Source organism: Zingiber officinale, chromosome 4B, assembly GCF_018446385.1.
Source record: "Zingiber officinale cultivar Zhangliang chromosome 4B, Zo_v1.1, whole genome shotgun sequence".
In the NCBI taxonomy this organism is placed as follows: Eukaryota; Viridiplantae; Streptophyta; class Magnoliopsida; order Zingiberales; family Zingiberaceae; genus Zingiber; species Zingiber officinale.
The window spans coordinates 69,215,736-69,231,997 of NC_055993.1; positions in this window are offsets into that span (position 1 = coordinate 69,215,736).

The window sequence follows — 16,262 nt, forward strand, 5'->3', positions numbered from 1 at the left end:
GACAACATGATCTTCCGAGTGTGACACCACGCTCCATGTTATCTACTTTATAAATTAATTGAACAATTACATTTAACAAATAAATGCAGATATTGACCAATGTGATTCTTTTATTTCAAAAATAAATATTTACAAAAGCTAGACTTTTAGTATACACTCTAACAAGTTCTATAGTCAGTTAAAGTTTGATTGTCGAAAACATTTTCCATGAAAGACATGGGAGAAGCAACTTACATCCTTGGGATGAAAATCTATAGAGATAGATCAAAACGGTTGCTTAGTCTTTCACAGTTGACATATATAGACAAAGTGCTAAAACAGTTTATCATGTCTAAATTCAAGAAAGGTTTCATACCTATGAGGCATGGAATTCACCTTTCGAAGTCTATGTGCTCACGCACAGAAGATGAGAGGATTTGCATGGATAAGATACCTTATGCATCCATGTTACGCTCCGCAAGTGTACGGAAATGTCGCAAGTAATATAAAAGATTATCGTATCCACAGGGACTGGAATAAGCACTAGAAATGTCTCAATGCAAATTAGCTAAACAACTATCCAATTGTTTCAAAAGCAAAGTAAAGGTAAACAAATCTAATATTAGAGATCAACAAACAAGAGTTTAGTGTTTTGGGTTATGATAAAGGGAGATTCTAGGAGTTTCGGTTTCTTTGTAAGATTTCTTGAATGTAAATGGTTCACCAATTCTTATCCCTCAATTGCCAAACATGTAGAAAGTTGCCGGTTCCCTCTTGCAATAGACAACCGGCTAAGGACTGAGAAATGTATCTAAATAGGATTAATTAGACATGTACCTATGTTGTCCTTACACAGAAGTGCACCTATTACTATGCCTTCCTCGGATATCAACGTAGAAGCCCACGACTCATTAATCTATCAAGATACAAGGAGCTAATCATAAAATCCATCCTACTCTCTTGAATATCCCTATTTCCTCTTCAAGATTATCTCTCAAACGTCCTTACACGGGCTTGCACCTGTCACGTGGATCCCTTGGATGATCGAGTGAGAGTTTATCTTTACAAAGTCCATAAGAAATCCAAACAATCAATCAAGAATGAGAATTAAGTACAAATCACCATCAATCATTCAAGATCTAATTGATACAAGTAAGATAATGTCATTGAAACAAGAAAATGGCAAATCCATAAGAGATTACATCAATCCATCATACAAATACTCCCTTAATCCTAGAATACAAGATCTACTCCATGAATCGAGGAAGAAAATCCGAAGAAATAGAGATTACAAGCATTCCTTGAATCCCCAATCCAAGAAAACAAGAAGAGGGGGAAAGAGAAAACTTATCTACGAAGAAGCCTTGTCTTCGGATCCAATCCTCGCTCCGGAGTCGAAATCGTCGAGATCTCCCTTAGAATCGCCCAGAAATCCTCCCAAGAATGGGAGGAAACCACCAAATCTTGCTTTCTCCCAAAGGGGGAGAGATCCCCTTTCAATTCATGAAGAAGGGTTTAAATAGAGGAGGGAATCGGGCGCCACACGGCCGTGTGAGATTCACACGGCCATGTCCAGTTCCCTCTCTGCCAAAGCTGCACGGCCGTGTGACTCCACACGGCCAGAACCCTTCTGCTCTCTGGAAATGCTACACGGCCGTGTGGTGCACACGGCCACAGCCTGCTTGGTCTCTGGAAGTCTCACACGGCCGTGTAGATCCACACGGCCATGTAAGGCTTCTGCTCTAGTTGGCTTCAAATCTTGACACGGCAGTGCGAGGTTCACACGGCCATGTCATCTTCCTCTTCTGTTGGTGCCAAACTCCACACGGCCCGAGCTCCATACCAGTGCAGGGCCGTGTGAGGTACACGGCCCAGTGCTTTCTCCCTTCGTTTCCTCCAATGCATGCCCAAAGATGTAGATTCTTCACCAAATCGACTCCTGTGTACAGAAAATGCACAAAAAGCATATCTCCGAACCAAAAGAGTAAATATGCTAAAAGGAAAGCTGGAAGTATAAAAATGCATAGATCAAGCATGCTCAAAGTACGTAAATGTGCGTAAAAAACATGCATAAAAGAGTATATAATCTACGCACATCAATCCATAATAGGATCTATCATGTATGTAATGTACAAGGCATGATGTATCATATGCATTGAGTGTTATAAGCAGATACCAGTCTGATCCAAGAATGGATCACTAGACGGCTATCAAGACGATCCTTAAGTTCTTGAGAATAACTAATGATATATTCTTGGAATATGGAGATGGTGATATGATCATACGTGGATATACAGATGTAAGTTTCTAAATGGACAAGGATGACTCCAAGTCCCAGTCTCGATTTATATTCATATTAAATGGAGGCGTAGTTAGTTGAAAAAGTTTCAATCAAGACACTGTTGCAACTGTGAGGTGAGATACATTGCAGCTTCGAAAGCAGCTGATGTGCGTAAATTATATGCACTTTTATGCATACTTTGACACACATCTACTTGTACTTCATGCATATAATGTATACTTATTGCACCCTATTTCATTATAATGTCATACTTCCATTAAATTTTCTTCGGAAATCTACTCTTTGCATATTTTGATTGATAAGACGTGATTTAGAGCAAAAATGAAGCTTAAATGGAGTCTAGAGCTTCCAAAATACCCGGGCCATGCTTATGAGGCATGGATGTGTGAAAATATGGCACAAAACAAGGTCCACATGGCATGTTCATGCCTAAAAGGTATGGCCATGTCAATTCCACACATGTGTGTCAATTCTACACGATCATGTCAATTTCAATACTGCAGACCAAAAGTAAAATGATCATAACTTTCTGCTTGGTTGGAGTTATGAGCCATTCTAGATATTAAAATGTAGATACCTTCAAGATCTACAACTCTTATGAAGACTTCAACCATAGAAAATCACGTCTTGAAGGACTAACATACGTTTCTATGAGACACGGCCTTGGCACACGATCGTGTCAAATCCTGCATTGCACACCAAGAGTAAAATGAGTATAACTTTGTGCTCGATTGGATTTTTGGGATGTTCTTTATATTGAATTATAGCTAGCTTCAAGATCTATAACTTTTCTGAAGATCGCAACTCATGAACACCAAGATAAGAGGTGCTAAAATGGCCTACAAGTGTACATATCCTTGACACACGACCAAAAATTGCTAGGTCGTGTGAGCCACACAGTCGTGTCACCCCACCAACGCAACTACAGTATGGCCATGTGAGCCACACGAATGTACAATATTTCTAGAGAGTAAGTAGTGGTGGGTCGTGTGAGCCACACGACCGTGCAGCATTTCTAGAGGTCAAAAAGAGCATGGCCATGTGAGTGAGCCACATGGCTATATGAGCCACATGGCCGTGTGAGCCACATGGCTGTGTGAGCCACATGGCCTATCCAGAACTAAAGAAGAATATGGCTGTGTGAGCCACACGACCGTGTCACCTTTCCTGAAAGTAAGATGTATGAGGCCGTGTAGATCCACACAGCCGTGTCATAGGCCGTGTGGTGCCCATGCCCTGCTCTATAAAAGGGGTTTTTCTCCCCTTTTCACTTATCTTTTGGCTTGGGGCTCTTCCCGATTGCTTGGGGAAGGGTTCCCCCCTTTGGGGAGGCCCTAGATCTCCTTCATCTTCGTCGATCCATCCTCCTTCAAAGCAAGGGAGTGCTTCTAAGGATGTTACGCTTCAAAGATAAGCATTCTCTTCTCTCTATCTCCATGTATTGAGTCGTGGTTTGCTTTACTTATTGTCTTTGGTTGTAATTCCCTTGTAATGGAGTAGATCTCTAGATTTAGGATGTAGGAATTAGTTGTGATGTGTTGTGATGTATGAACTATGAATTTGGACATTTTCCTATGCAATGAAGTGTTTATATCATCATCTATGTGTGTTGTGCCTTGTATGCGTTTGACGAAATGTGTGTGAGGTAAATCCATATAGATGTAGGGTTAGATCACCATGTAGAGGAAGAGCCTTGGAATGTAAGATCATGAGACCTTGTGACAGAAGGTATCCCTTACTTTCTACGGTAGTTCCTTGAATCGAGGATCGACTCTTTACTATGAAAACTAATTAGAGTTTAAAGGGTTCTCCCAAATTAATGTTAGGAAGTGACTTGTGTAATCTAGGAACGTGGACCGTGGGCCCTTGTGTAAGAAGAATGTTCCCTATAATCGGACTTCCTAAATTACCTCTTCTACTTAATTACATTAATCTACTATTAGAAAGTAATTTGTGTAATCTAGGAACGTGGACCATGGGCCCTGGTGATGGAAGGATGTTTCTATAACACCCACTAAGCTTTTAAGATAAATATGAGAATGATGAATTTACCTTTGAAAAATATTAGTAGAATGTTGAACCAAAAAGAAATAAAAAGAAATAAAAATAGGGAATGGTCAAGGATTGAACCTTGAACCTCTCATGATGTAAATGATAGGATTAATGGGTAATAACCAGTTGGGATAGGAATAATATATTGATAGAAAAGGAGGGAAACTCATGATAAGGGTGAGAGTAAAATCTAGCCAAAAGAAAACAAGAAAAGAGCAAGAGAAAGGCAACTTGCCTTCCTTCTTTTCTCTCCCTCTTCTTCTTCTTTTGCCGTGACTTAAAGAAGGGAATTAAGGGGATTCATTCCCCCTTGTTTCATCATGAATGATGAGAACAAATAAATAAATAAAAATAAAAAGAAAAATGAAAAAAAGGGGCTAAGGGAGAAGGAAAGCAAAAACCAATTTTGCTACCTCTTCCCCCTTAACATAAAAGAGAGTATGTAAAGAGAAGATTTTATTTTTCTCTCATTTCTCTCATTCTCTCCTCTCCATCACCGAGAACCTCAGCCCCCTCTCCTCCATTTTCGGCTCCCAAAAGAAAACAAGGTTCCTCCTAGAATACAAGGAAGGCTACCAAGGGAAATCAAAGGAGGAGAACAAGAAGAAGAGACCTCTTCTTCCATCACCACACTTTAGAACCACAAGAGAAAAGGATGTAAGCTTCCCCTCACCTGTGGTACAAGGGATTTTAATGTGTTTTTGGATTTTATGAGGATTTTAAAACCTAGAAACAAAGTTGTGAAAACTCGGCCAAAGAAAGGACTTGTTGATCCTAGGAATGTTTAATATAAGCTTTGATTCATGATAAGTTTTCTATGCTTTGTAAGAAGGTTTCCTCTCATATTTTTATATAAATGGGATGTTGGATTAGGGATGTATCTAACCCTAGAGTTTCGGCCAAAAAGGTTTTGTAAGGGCTAGGGAATTTAATTGTTTACCTAACTTGCACAAAACCCTCTAAATAAATGGTTAAGGATCCATTATCGTTTTCATACTTGAAGTTTACTTGGAACCAAAAGTATCCCACTCACAAGTTTCGGCCAAGGAAGGGTTTAGGGTTAGGAAGACTTGAATTTAAACTCACCATGTTTATATGATAGAATATAGAGTTTCTTAAAGAGTTGCATGCTTGTATGTTGATAGAAACTCATGAACATCACTTCTAATGTTTCGGCCATGGTAAGGTGGATGCTTTAGAATAGCTTAAACAGATTTTTAACATGCTCAAAACTTCCATGATAATAAGATATGAAAGTTGTTTGATGCTCCCATGCTTAATTAGAGTATAGGAAAATTGGTTGCATGATATATGTTAATTAAGACCACAAGGGTCCTAGCTTGTTTGTGAACCAAACTTGTAGGTATAGTTTCTTTAATATTTTTGCCATAAAACTTGTTTAGGTTTTCCATACTTTAGGCCACATAAAACCTAGTTTAAAGACTTGGAAGGTTTCGGCCAAACATATGCTATGAGATAAAGAATGGAAAAACCTAGAAAACCTAAGACACAACTTGAATGTATGCTTATAGTGCTTGACTTTTATACATGTTATGAAATGTGTTATGACTTTCTATGCTTTTATGCCATTTGAACAAATTCCATGCTTGATGAGGTTCGGCCATGTAGGGTTTAAAGACCTAGAAACCTTAAAATTTAGACCTCATGTGTTAAAGATGCTTCTTATGAAATTGAGATAACATGTTGATTGTGTTCACATGCTTATATATTTAACTATGATTCAAGTGGACACCTTTGAGTCTCGGCCATGAAGGGAATACATGCTTTAGAAACCCTAGAACTTACTTGAACATGCTCATGTCACTCTCCATGAAATATGAAATGTAGAAAGCTAAAATTTACATGCTATATGTTGTTAGTGACCTAAATTGATGCTAAGGGAAGTTTCGGCCATGACTACTTGTATGAGGCCACTTATGAATTTATACATGATGGTAGAGTAAGTTCACATGCTTGTATGCTTGCTTGAAAACCTAAATGAGTACTTGTAAGTTTCGGCCAAGACATAATTTTAAGGGCTTAAAGGAGTTAGGAACTAACTCAATTGTGCTTACCATATTCCTTGAAACAAATGCTATAAATATGGTTAAGGTTTCCATGCTTTATGTCATTTAGAACCTTGTTTCACATTTGTTAAGGTTCGGCCAAATGAGGTTCAAGGACTTGGAGAACTTAGAGTCCAAGGAAATCTTGTTTATAATACTTCCTATGAAAATGATATGTGGATGAATTAGGTTCTACATGCTTGGATGTTGTTTAAAACCTAAATTTGCACCTAAGAGGGTTTCGGCCAAGATAAGAACCCAAGGGATTAGGAAGCTTAGTACCCAAGTTAATCATGTTACATTGTTCCTTATGATTGGATGAGCACATGATACACTTTTATGCTTAGACATGTATGCTTGTGAGCTATACAAGATGAGAATTTCTACGATATGCTATGAGTTTAGAATATGCATGCTTTATGTTATGATATGTGGGAAAATTATGCATGCTTGATGATATGATATGAGTTTAAAATATGCATGCTTTATGTTATGATATGTGGTTAAATTATGCATGCTTTGATGCTATGTTAAGTGCTTAAAATATGCATGCTTTATGTTATGATATGTGGTTAAATTATGCATGCTTTGATGCTATGTTAAGTGCTTAAAATATGCATGCTTTCATGATATGCTATGTGGTTAAATTATGCATGCTTGATGATATGCTTTATGCTTAAAATATGCATGTTTTTATGATCTATGCCTAAGTGATGCATATTGTTATGATATGATGTATGCCTAAGTGATGCATATTGTTATGATATGATGTATGCCTAAGTGATGCATATTTTTATGGTATGATGTATGCATAAGTGATGCATACCTTTATGACATGATGTATGCCTAAGTGATGCATACCTTTATGATATGATGTATGCATAAGTGATGCATACTTTTATGACATGATGTATGCCTAAGTGATGCATACCTTTATGATATGATGTATGCCTAAGTGATGCATACTTTTATGACATGATGTATGCCTAAGTGATGCATACTTTTATGATATGATGTGTGCCTAAGTGATGCATGCTTTTATGATGTATGATATGTATAAGTATGACATGTACTTTACTTTATATGGCTTGTACCAAGGGTGGGCTCCATAAGCGCCCCGGGGTCGATGGAATAAGACTCGGGCCTCGTTAGGGATGGGCTCCTAAGTGCCCCTAGGTCGATGGAGTAAGACTCGGGCCTAGTATGTTTGCCTTGCAGGGTTCAAGACTTGCTACCTTGGACCTACATAGGTTGCGCGCAATATGTAAGTGGTACATAGCCGGGATCCCCTTTAAGTTGAGATTATGTTCAAGTATATATATGTAAGAAGAAATGGTTTTAAAGGTCATGAGACATACACATGTTTTTCAGATACATGTTTTCCAAAATCATATTGCATATACCTTATGATGATTTATGATATGTCATCGTTAGATATGATTATGTTATGTTTCATGATATGTCCATGTGTATGATATGCCATGACTCCTTATGATGATATGCCATGGTTAGATAAAATTATGTTATGCTTCATGCTATGCTTACGCTATGATATGCCATGACTAGTTATGATTTCTTCATGTTGCATGATATGCTTAAAAGAGTATGTTACATTATGTCATGACTAATTGAAATGATGCCATGTTGAGACATTCTTTGATTATACTATGATTTTCGGTTTTAGTGAGTAGGAAAGGAATTTACTGAGCCATGAGTGCTCACAGCTTACTGTCCTTGTACCATAGATAAAGGAAAAAGCTGGATGAGCTAGAGGAGCAGCAGGATGGGCAAGGAGATGTGTGTGGCAGTGGCTAGGCAACCAAATAAGAACCTACTTTAAAAACTTTTAAAGAACTATGCTTTGTTATCATTAATTGTAGTACCATATGTGTGATTTGATGTTATGCTTCTACTAAATTTTGATATCATATTATTAAGGCCATGATAGTGTAGTTCGGATTTGATAAAAAGGAAACAAAAGAAAAGTTTTTATTAAACTAAGAAAATCATTTTAAGTCTTCCGCTGTTATTTGTACATAGAGTATCGTAGCCCCGTCCCTTAGGGATAGCAGGGAGGGCGGGCGTTACAGTTTCCTATAATCAGAATTCCTAAATTACCTCTTCTACTTAATGGCGATAGAACTTGGGTAAACTCTTCGATGCGATCTTCGTGGGATAGTACCAGACTTTAGTTAGAACTCCTACATGAGTGTAAGCATGGAATTAGGTATATGAACAATGCATAGGGACATTAACTAGCATCGCAACGAAACCCAAATCTTAGTATCTATTCCCCTTCATTCACTTACGCTATTTTCTCTCTCTCATTTCTCTTTTCTTTCTCTCTAGTGTTTATGAACCATTTTAGATTGTCTAGATAATCTGTTGTGCGAAGTTGACTAGTGCTTAATCAACAGTCCCTGTGGGATCGATAATCTATTGTATTACTAACGATGTAACCGTGCACTTGCGATGACGTAACAAGTTTTTGGCGCTGTTGCCCGGGATTGTTTTCGATTAACATTAGTTGATTAGCATATGAGTTACTCTAGATATATTTCTTTTTCCTTTTGTCTTTTCTTTCTTGTTTTCATTATGAACTTTCTTTCTTTTCTTTAAATTCTGCATTTATTTTTTCTAAATCAAAACAAAAAAATTGGTTGAGTGCTTTGATTATTGTATATCTCTTATATTCATGTGCTATGTGATAATTTCTCACTGTCTTGTGAGTTTTGTGCTATTATTTCAGGTGAGACCAGAATTTTCTTTAGCTATGGATTGGTATTCTTGGCAACTTGGAGGTGTAAAGTATAATTTGGATGATGAGCGAACGTTGAATACTTGCATAGTATGTGGTAGTTCCTCCCATCCATTTTCCATATGCTACCTCTTCCAAAATAAAGCTGGCCCATCCACAGAACTAGTTGATGATATTTGTACAGTTTGTGATAGCTTATCCCATCCAGCTGCTATATGCCACTTATTCCATATAACTTCTTCCTCTCTTTTGGAACTTCAGAATATATTCCAACCTATACATCAATATGATTCAGTTCCTAGTATTTCTATCTATGACTAGGAAGATCATCAAATTCAGAACTTTCAACCCCAACACACTTCTATAAAGGATGAGCAGTTAATTCCACAGCAGCATATCCCTGATTTACCTCAACACTACAATCAAGATTTGGTGGACCATCAAAATTTGGACATTAACTATATTTAAAGTGTTGAGCATTCTTCTCAAGCAAATCAAAGTTCATCAGAAATTCAAGATGACTCAATATTAGATGGACCACAACAGTTGCAATCAGAAGAGCCAACTGCCTGAGAGGACTCCCAAGACTTAGATATTCCTGCTCCTAGTCAGATTGATATCTGCTAACCATGCCCACGGTAAAATAGATATCCGGTCTCGTGCATAACATAGCATGCATTAGGCTTCCTACAACTGAAGCATAAGGAACTGCCTTCATTTCTTCTATCTCTTTTGATGTCTTCGGAGATATCTCTTTAGATAAAGATACTCCATGCCTAAACGGTAGAAAACCTTTCTTGAAGTCTTGCATGCTAAAATGAGCTAGGATCGTATCGATATATGAAGCTTGGGATAAGCACAACATTCTTTTCTTGAGATCCCTTATTACTTTGATCCCGAGAATATGTGCACATTCTCCCAAGTCCTTTATATCGAATTGCTTGGACAAGCATACCCTTACTTCCGACAATACTTTGATATTGTTTCCAACTAACAAAATGTCATCTACATATAGTACAAGAAATACTACCACGTTTCCATCATACTTCTTGTATACACAAGACTCATTCGGACACTGAATAAATCCATACGACTGGATTACTTCATTAAACTGGATGTTCCAAGACCTTGAAGCTTACTTCAGTTCATAAATAGACCAATTGAGCTTACATAGTAGATGCTCTTGCCCTTTGCAATAAACCCCTCTAGTTGCTTCTTATGGATATTTTCTTTAAGACTTCCGTTAAGGAAAGCTGTCTTGACATCCATTTGCCAAACCTCATAATCCATATGAGCAGCAATAGATAAGAGTATCTGGATAGACTTAAGCATAGTTACTGGTAAAAAAGTTTCCTCATAATTGATTCCCTCTTTCTGAGTATACCCCTTCGCAACAAGCCTTGCTTTAAAGGTTTCCACCTTCCCGTCTGTCTCTCTTTTCCTTTTGTAGATCCGTTTACATCCAATAGCTTTTACACTATTTGATGGTTCTACTAGCTCCCAGACTTTGTTAGAATACATAGATTCTATTTATGAATTCATTGATCTTTGTCAAGATGCTGCATCTTTGTCTTGGAGTGCTTCGTCATATGTTTGGGGATCAGGTTCATGTTTACCTAGGATCAAGTCCGAAGACTCTCCCAAAAATATGAATCTTTTAGGTTGCCTTACAATCCTCCCACTACGACGAGGTATTGTCTGTGGTTATGTATCATTTGTGATACGTGTTGCAGTTTTTTATGATATTTCATCTTGCACTGTTGGTACTAAAGTAGGCGTGCCCTCTCTCATTTCTTCTAGAACAATTTCACTCATGGCTTATGGTTCATTACATAGTCCTCTTCTAAAAATCAGGCATTCTTGCTAACATTGACCTTCTGATCTTTAGGACTATAAAACAAACCACCTTTCGTTCCTTTGGGATAACCTATAAACAGGCGAACTTCTGTACGAGATTCCAACTTATCAGTATCTCCCTTCAGCACATGTGCTGGACTACCCCATATCCGAATATGACTCAGACTAGGCTTACGCCCATTCCATAATTCCATGGGAGTAGAGGGTGTTGATTTAGAAGGTACCAAGTTCAAAATGTACACTGTCATTTCTAAAGCATATCCCTAGAATGAATTTGGTAATTCTGAATAACTCATCATCGATCTAACCATTTCCATAAGAGTTCTATTCCTTCATTCTGCCACACCATTCTGTTGGGGTGTACCAGGTGCAGACAATTGGGATTGAATCTCAACCTCTGATAAGTAATTCCTAAACTTTCCTGAGAGGTACTCACCACTACGATCAGACCGTAGTGTCTTGATACTTTTATTGTGATGTTTCTCCACATCAGCCTTGTACTCTTTGAACTTATCAAAGCACTCAGACTTACGGCATAGCAAGTAAATGTATCTATATCTCGAATAGTCATCTATGAAAGAGATGAAATATTCGAAACCACCTCTTGCCTAGATAGTCATAGGTCCAAACAAATCAGAATGAACTCATTCCAACACATCTTTTGCTCTATACCCCTTAGCCTTAAAAGGTCTCTTGGTCATTTTCCTTCCAAGCAAGATTCAAAAGTTGGAAAGTTTTCCAACACTAATGAACCCAAAAGTCCATCGGCTATTAGCCTTTGAATCCTACTGTTAATGTTCCGCAAGTGTACGGATACGTTGTCAGTAAAAAAGAAAGATTATCGCATCCATAGGGACTAGATATAACCACTAAAGATATCTCAACGCAAATTAGCTAAACAACTAATCGATTGATTATAATAACTAAGTGAAACTATGAAAAGTAAAGTATAAAAACAGGAATAAGGCTACGATAAAAGGGTTGTTCTAGGAGTTTGGTTTCTTTGTAATGTCATTCAATGTAAATGATCTACCAAATCTTATTCCTCAATTGTCCATCATTTATAGAAGGTTGCCGATTCTCTCTTGCAATAGACAACCGACTTAGGACTAAAATCTATATCTAAATGTGATCAATTAGGAATGATTCCTATGATGTCCTTACATGGGCTTGCCTGTCACGTGCATCTCTCAGAAAATCAACATAGGAATTTCATTATTTCTCAACCAAATCAAGATATAAAAGATTAACACATACAACTATCCTACCCCCTTGAATGACCTTATTTCACCCTCAAGATTATCTCTCAATCATCCTTACATGGACATGTCTATCACGTACATCCCTCGGATAATAGAATGAGGAATTACCTCTACAAGATCCATAAGACACTCAAACATTCAATCAAGAATAGTAATTAAGATCAATCACATCCATCCACACAAGATCAAATAGATACAAAATAGGACAATATCATAGAAATAGGAAATTGGCAAATCCACAAGAGTTTACATCAAATCATATTACAAATACACTCCCTCCATCCTAGAACAAAGAGATCTAATCCATAGAACAAGAAAAGAAATCCAAAAACAAGAAGTTTACAAGCATCTTGATCCCAAAACCCAAGAAGATAAATGGAAGAAAAGCTTATCTATGATGAAGAATCGTCTTCAGATCCAATCCTCGTTCTCGGAGTCGATTCGTTGAAGATCCGCCCTTAGATCACCGAAAAATCCCTCTAAGAAGGTGAGGAATCGCCCCAAATCTCATCCTCTCCCAAAAGGGAGAACTCCCCTTTCAAATGAGGAAGAAACCATTATATAGAGCTGGGGTTTGGGCGCCACACGACCCCGAGACATGGTCGTGTGAAGCTCACACGGCCTGGTCCATTCCCTTCACTACCCAGGTGACGCGGCCATGTGATGCTCACACTGCCGTGGCATGCTCTGCCACTGCCCCCTTGCACGGCCGTATAGATCTACATGGCCTGGGCCTTCTTGGCTTCTGGAAATGTTGAACGGCCGTGTGTTGCACACGGCCATGCACTGCTTTGGCTCTGGAAGGCTTGTACGGCCGTGTAGATCTACACGGCCGTGATCTGCTTGTCTTCAAAAATTGACACGATCGTGTGATACTCACACAGTCGTGCCCTTCCTCCTTCCTGCTGAGGCTGCACGCGTGAGCACCACCACACAGCCTGGACACTGCTTCATTCTGCCAGTGCTGTAGGGGTGAGGATCACCACACGGCCTGGGCAACTCCCCATGAAAGGGTCGTGTGACACTCAGGGATGGTACCTTCCTCCTTCGTTCAATTATTGATTTTGCCTCGAACATCAAATCTTTTCCAAAATCAACTCCGGTGTACAGAAAATGCACAAAAGCATATCTCCGAACAGAGAGAGTAAATATCCTAAAAGAAAAGCTGGAAGTACAAAAATACATAGATAAAGCATGTGTAAAATATGTGAATGTGCATCAAAATATGCTAAACAAGTGTATACAATCTACGCACATCACACCCCCAGACTTAAACTTTTGCTTGTCCTCAAGCAAAAATATTGCAATCTTAATTTATATGCTCTACGATGCATTCATAATCTCTAATGTACTTTCCTAACTCTATCAAAAAGTTTCATTAACAAGCATGATCATGAAAATAAGTCAAGTATGGCTCAAGCATAAGTCTCTTATGCACAGTGCAAAAAGTGACCCAACCTTTTCAAGTTTCAATCTATGTCCTAGTCAAGTCGTCATCCAAATGAGTTCCTAATGTTTCTGGTGATAGGTACTTACCTGCCACACACTTGGCTCATATTTCTCAATCAACCCAAGGTCTCAAAGGCATGCTCAATCTCAAGAGAAGCTAAGTAGTCATTTCCCCAGTAACCTAACTCGGTCTCAAAGGGGTGACTTACTAGATTCCACTCACGACAACTATTTTTTATATCTCTTATTCACTTTTTTTCACTTTTTTCTCTTTTATATAAGTATTTGCATTGTGAAAAACTTATTTACAAATGTACTTTTAGCACAAATGTTGGGATATTTTGATTTTTCCAAATGAGCTTACATGATTTGAGCATCATCCAGTAACCAAAATAAAGTTTGAGAAATCACCATGGAAACCAAGTACTAAACAAACAAGATGAATCATGACTATTTCAATGATATCAACTATCCAAGCTCAAGTATAATGAAGGTAAGATCCTTAAGTTCAAGTCAAATCTCAAACTTATCTCCATATAATACTTAGCTTATTTCATGCTACCCAAGATAGAGAAAAGAAATACACTAAACATACTACTAGCATCATTTATAACATCATTAATCAAGATAATAAACGTGCTAACATTTTTACTAAAAAGACAAGAAAGCATATAAGTGAAGTTTGATGTTCTCAAGATGTATGCCACAAGGTTTTTTAAAAGACAGTCAAGTGACTATCAAAATAATCCAAGTAAAACAAGAACAAATGCAAAACAAAATAAACTGCAGAACAAAATAGAAAATGTTAAAATTTTCAAGTTTTCAAACCACCCCCCAGACTTAAACTTTTCATCGTCCCGATGAAATCAGTATGGTGGAGGAGGTGGACGAGGGAAGGGAGGTCTACGTCGTTCCCCAATAGGAAAACTAGGAAACCCAGGGGTTTCACTTAGGAATCTATGATATTCATAAAGAGCATCTATTTGTTGGCTAGTAATACTCATGCCCTGCATAAAATCCCTCATTCTAGCTTGATCAATATCATAGTTCTGAACAAATTCAACCATTTGACCTTGAAAGTTTCTCGTAAACTGCAAGTGATTTTGTACTTCTCTAAACTAGTCATCAGATAAAGAAAAATGACTTTCTAACATTCTTCGTTGGGCATTTTACTTCTCATGAAGTGAGTCCAGAGATGCATGGAAATCTGAAAAATCGAATCTGGAGGGACCCGTACCATAGGCAAAAGAATGTCTAGCGGGCTTCGGATGTCTGGAGGGCTGCGGATATTCAGATGATGAGGGCTCAAGGTGTGGCTCTATGTCTCCAGATATAGAAGGGACATTCTCGGGGTCTAAATCAGTAATTACCCAATTAGCAGGGTTGCGAATAGAAGTTCGTTCGGGACAAGGAAGAGGTAAAGGAAAATCATTCGTCCTAGGAAATGCAAAACCATTCTCATCCCGACAAATTATTTTCATAGCAAGACATGCATCAATGTCTATCATGTCATTGCCATGGATGACTTCCAACCCATCTAAATCAAGCTCCAAATTAATAGATATTTGAGTAATCAAGCCACCAAAAATAATTGACCCCGAGGATGCCCTCCCAGCTCTCACTAAAGTTTGCAAAAAATGAAAATTGGAATCGAAATCAACTTTATGTAACATAGCCCACAAAGCGTAAAGTTCTACTTTCTTGATGACTCCATCACTTTCCCCTCTACAAAAATAGTTTTACTCATAACACGATGTAGGTATCTAAAGACGGGGTTTTGCATGTGAGAAGCCTTAGCTCTAGAGGGTTCATAAGGTTGTTCTAATCTAGTGATCAAACTCCAAAATTGATTCCAATTAAACCTAGAATCAAACCTACGAGAGTTACTAGTAGACAATCTAAAACAAGTGTTAAATTCACTAAATGTCCACTGAAACTCTTGATTCATAAGCCTAAAAGTTATCTTGCCAACATAGTCATCCTCATTGGCAAAGTGAACATCTAATGAACTTAAAAATTCCAAAATAATGTGAGGATAAGTAGGTAGATGTGTATACAAAATGCCATTTCAATCTAAGAACCCAATCATCAAATCTATATCATCTCTAATCCCTAGAATATCCAAAATGGTTGGGTCCATATATCTTGTACACACAATCTTTCTATTGACAAGAATCTCAAATCTAGATTTATGATCTGCATTTCTAAAAATGATATTGAATTCATTGTCGTTACCTTCGTCGCGTGCTATCCTCTTTCCTTTGCCTTTTGTTGGTTGTTTTCCTTTTTCCTTTGTTGACTCCTTTCCTTCGCTCGATCCACCACTTCCCTTGCGAAGTTTCTTCAGAATATTGGACATGTTGTCAAGATTAAGTGGGGAAAGGTGTTGTTTTTGGTTGGAGAAGATAGATCTTAAAGGAATAGATCTTGAGAAACAAGATCTTTGGTCAAGGAATTGGAGATCTTAGATATAGGAGAAGAGAGAAGTCTAGATCTTGATGAAGTTTGTGGAGAAGAAAGAGTTTGAGGTCTAGATC